This window comes from Hydra viridissima, unplaced genomic scaffold (assembly GCF_058129835.1).
Source record: "Hydra viridissima isolate aposymbiotic clone 2 unplaced genomic scaffold, HvirCarnegie_v1 scaffold_15, whole genome shotgun sequence".
NCBI classification, from domain to species: domain Eukaryota; kingdom Metazoa; phylum Cnidaria; class Hydrozoa; order Anthoathecata; family Hydridae; genus Hydra; species Hydra viridissima.
Genome location: NW_028324314.1, coordinates 7,128,568 through 7,133,903, shown reverse-complemented (window position 1 = coordinate 7,133,903; position 5,336 = coordinate 7,128,568).

Sequence of the window (5,336 nt, the reverse complement as noted above, 5' to 3'; positions counted from 1 at the left end):
TAAGTTTCATGTCACTAATTTCCTAAAAAAAGCACAAGATTTTTTTTATAATTCTTTTTCTTTTTTTTTAATTTCATTTTATTTATTAAAATCCAAAAATGTTACTTAAATTACATCTAACAGTTATATAATGCATAATTACTGTTTTAACTACTATCAAATCAAATTAAAATGCTTCAACTTAATGCAAAAATTCTTTATCAATTTATGTTATCAAAAGTGTGAATGGAAACATAAAAATTTAATATTTTTTTGGAAATTCCTTTCATTTGCTAATATAATTTCGTAGTGGAATCGACTAACGGTTTGATAAGCCATTCTCTTTCGATGACAACTTTAGGTTACATGGGTTGCTCAATTTTTTATCTCAAGTTTTTGTATTTAACTTACTTCACGTTCAATCTGATTAAGATCTAGAGATCTGTTTAGGCTAGTAAAGAACCTTTTTGATGTTTTCTAACAACCATTGCTTAACACTTCGTACAGTGTGCTTAATGTGCTTAATTGTGGAGTACTTAAAAGTAGATTTTTCTTCGAGGATGCCTTTGTATATATTAATATAAATATTATTATAATAAAAATTGGACAAATTTGTCCAATTTTTCCATCAATGAAAAGTTTTATAGCATAAGCTGTTACCGTTTATTTATTTGGACTTGAACTCTATGTTTTAAAAATAATAATAATAATTTCTTATACCGTTTGATGAATTGTTGACAATTGGGGGTTAGAAAACAATTTTAGGAATTACATCTTTTATTACTTTGAAGCAATATTATCATATAGATTTCTCATACAGTATTATGATGCAATAACGATATTTCTTGGGGATTAGAATAGTATAAACTATGGTAATTAAATAGTATAAATTATGCTTTTTAAACAGTATAAAATATACTGATTGTTAATTGTAATTGTTGGATGTATTTTTAAAAAAATATTAGAATTAACATTGATTAATAAAAATAGATTCATTTCTGTGGTTTTTTATTAAAAAAAAAGAAAATTTTATGAAAAATTTATTTAGATAAATGAAAGATATAAAAATTAACAAACATGCTTACTAATAACAATTACTAATAAAATTACAATAAACTAACAAATGCGTTTTTAACTTGTAAATGAAAAGAGAGTTCATTTTTTAAATAAAATTAGTTTTAGATGGAATTGGACTACAATGTTGTTTTAAGTTCAACAATGCACAGGATTTTTTAATTGATGAATTCCTTGATTAAAGAACATTTGGTTGATTGAGTTTTTTTTGTACAGTGAGTCCAAAAATTATTGGCCCCTTGCAATTGTTCAAATATTGCATACAAAAATTATTGGGTCAGAGGAAAGGAAAGAAAAGAATTCTCTTGGAAGTTCTAGAACTTTCGTGATTTTTTCAGAATGTTACAGAAATGTGTCGATGTTATATCTAGAACCAGTAATCATAGTATAAATACTCGTGGATCTCTTGACTAGATGACATTCAAATAAAATGGCCCCTAAAAAGAAAGAACATAGTAATGATCTTCGAATTTTAGTAATTCAGCACCATCAGAACGGCGATTCTCAACGGGATATTGCAGCTAAAATATTACTTCCTCGAGGAACAGCACGTTACATAATTAAGAAATACAAACACACAATTTCGGACATGTTCGAAAAAGACTAACTACGGAAACATTGAATCAATTGATAGTACGTAAAATTAAGTCTGATCGACGTAAATCTGTCAATGCTGTGAAGATTGAGGTCGAAACCGAATTACAAATATCATTAAACGCCAATAGCATTTAAAACAGACTTCGTGAAGCTAGGCTTTTCGGGCATCTAGCGTGAAAGAAACCATTAGTCAACAAGGTCAATCGAGGTAAAAGTCGGAAGTATGCCAAAGAAATGTTGAACAATTATGTTTTGGGAAACTGTCATTTGGTCCAATGAATCGAAATTTAAACTGTTCGGGTTTGATGGGAAGATAATGTTATTGAGTACACCCAAGGAAAAATTTGATCCACATTGTACAGTGGCTACGGTCAAGCATGGTGGGTGTTCTGTTACCGTTTGGGGTTGTTTCACGCAAAGTAGAATTGGTGAATTATATATTTTGGACCGTACAATGGATCAATTTTGTTATCGTGATATCTTAGAGGAGCATTTGTTACCATCAATCCAAAAATTTAACTTTTGACAAGAACTTTTTTTTGTCCATGACAATAATTCTAAGCATACATCAGGTCTAGTTAAGGATTGGCTCAAGCAAAACAATATTCAAACATTAGCTTGGCCTTCATTCTCGCCCGATCTTAATCCTATAGAATATATATGGGATAAGATTGAAAGGAGGATAAAGAAATACAAGCCAAAGAATATCCATGAGTTTGGGAACCTCTTGAAGAATGAATGGAATAATGTCGAGTTATATGTTCTTCAGAAACTTGTCGATTCAGTACCAAATAGATTACTAGAGTGCATCAAAATGAAAAATTACCCAACACGATATTAGATTTGATGAAATACCTGTTTTCGACGGAAAAACATTTTTTTCTTTTCTCTTGGCCAATAATTTTTGTATGTAATAATTGAACAACCTTGTATTGTTAATAAAACAAGAATAATAGTAAAAGAAAAGCTAAAACTTGTAATATATATACTAATGACAATAGATCACACAATGATACTAACATTGAGTAATTTTCTTCTATAATTCTTATATGATAGCAAATATAAAGTAGGTATGCAAGAGTGGGCTAATAATTTTTGGACTCACTGTATATTGGTATTAGTTTTAAATCGGCGTCAATCTATATACACTTACATACGTAAGTAAGTGCGGCGAGGTGCAGTTTAGCAAGAGCATTGGTATCCACTAACTAGAATATAGTATAAATCAGATGATAGATGCTTTTATTCTGTTGCACAGTTTGAAATTAGTGAAGTAGCACTTTTTATCCAAATACATACTTTACATACTTTATTTGAAAATACTTTAATTGAATACAGAGGAGGAGGAAATAGGGCCCTAACTGCTATTTTGGCTTGCTAAACCATCAGTATCAAGAAATTCTTCTTTAACTAAGATAAATAGAAAAGAAGTGAACAAAATTTAACCGTCCTGTTGTCCTCAGGTCAAAATGACCCACCACTGTGTCAAAAACCCAAAAAAATCCACTAAAAGACATTTTTTTAATTTGAAGATCTATGACTTTTTTTAGGTTGGTCCCAACTGTAAAAAAAGTGAAATGCTCCTTTTTTTTTGCATTTTCATGAAAACTGAACAAAAAAGGTACAAAGTTACAAAAAATGAGAACAACAAAATTGTTAAAGACTTTAACAACGTTTTCTGTTTTTAGGAATTTTAAAAAATACTGATTTTTTAAACAAGCATGGCTGCAACTTTGTTACATCAAGGTTCACCCAAATTAGTAATTAACCACCGAAGTTCTCCGATGCGATTTTGTACGGATAGAAAGCTCATCTCAGACGTCGCTCCAAAAAAGGTAAGATGTACTACTGTGGGCAAAAAATAACGGGAAATTTAAATTTAAATTTTTTTGTGATTCCGATAGGGAAAAATATTTTTATTTTTAAGTTGGCATTACTGTCACCAGCATCTATTCCAAATTCCTTTTGTAAAAAGCTAAAAGTGAATTTTTCGTTTTTTACCGTGTCTAAAACGCAACGCAATTTCATTGAATTTTGTGTGCGGAATGAAATTTCTACTGCCGAAACGTTGAAAATGTTGTAGAAGGCCTTTGTTGAGCAAGTTCTATCGAAAACAAGAGTTTATGAGCAGTACAAAATATTAAAAGAGGGTTGGAAAGCGTTGAAGTCGAGGCACGGCCTGGACGACCATCAACATCAACTGATGAGCTACACGTAAACAAAATCAAAAAGTTGGTACTCTAAAATTGTCGATTGACTGTCCGAGATCTTACTGACCCTGAAGTAACAAAGAGGGCAGGAAATCTTTATCATATGCTTGAAAAAAGGTGACTAAAAATTGCCATCTTAAAAAAATTCATCATTAATTCCACAGAGTGTGGATTTTAAAGATGACAACCTGTATCTCCCGGCGTTTTCAAATTGGAAAGTTGAATAAAATAAAAAAAAAAAAATTGCATTGAAGAAAATCCGCCTTTAAGGGTAACCTTGGGTAAAGTTAAAACAGTTTCGGGAAAATTTTCATGACTTGAAAAGAAATGCCATTCATAAGACAAAATTTTGCAAGCAGGTAGCTTATTATGTGGCTCATACTCGCTTAAAAATTTTGTTGTCAGGTTTTTGTATTATTGTGTAAACTACTAGTCTGTCTGACTCAAAAAACTGTCCCCAAAAGCTGTTTCTAAAAGCTATCCCCAAAAACTGTCCCCAAAGTTAGGGCAAAATGTTTTTTGTTAGAAAAAAATCAACATGCTAAGTCGTTATTTTTCAATAAACTAAGATTTCTATGAATACTGAAAACAAATATAAGAAACACAAAGTTGTCTTTTTTATGCTCCTCCAAATTTTTAAGCGATACAAAAAATCTATTTACATAAAAAGTAAATATCATTAGGAGTGCAAGACAAACAAAACAAGTTATTATATCTGGGTATTGCACCATTTTTCTTGACGTTATGGACAACTAATTTATAACTTTCTCATTGAAGAATTTTTTAACTGTTCTTATTGTTCTTTTTACTTGTTATTTTGTTTCCTCCTCTGTGATTGGTCTTTCATTCAAAACTTTTAACATGTAAGGAGAACTTGCCATAATCTCAGGTTGTTCCGCCAATTTGCTCATTGGAGGACAGTTGTTCGGAACTTTAATTTCGAAACTTCAAGTTCGGAACTCTGTCCTTAAAACAACCTGAGATTATGGTAACAACCTGAGATTGTGGTAAGTATATCTTTAAAAGAGTTTAATGGAATAACAATTGCATTTAGTAAGTTTTTGATCTGTTGTAACTCATCATAATGCAGAGATCCTGATGTAGAAAACTCCAAAGTTTTGCATCAATTTCATCACTGGTTGATTTAAAATGGTTTTAAAGGTTTAAAACTCACGGTCCAATGGTTAAAGTTAGTACATTATATAGTGGTACCAAAAGTAAAAAAATTGTATAATCTATAAGATTTATGTCTTTTGTATTAGAAAGATGATCAGCAATTATAAACCTTTCCTGTTACCCTCCACTCTTTTTTCACACTTTTTTTCCACATCTCCTTAATGAAAATGTAGACATTTCAGCATAATTCTTCTCTATATTTTTTCAAAAAGAAAAAAAAAAAAATTCAGCAGGATTCCTTCAACATATTATTGCCCCTTTCCCTCTTTCACTCTTTTCTGAGAAAAAAAATTCTCGAAA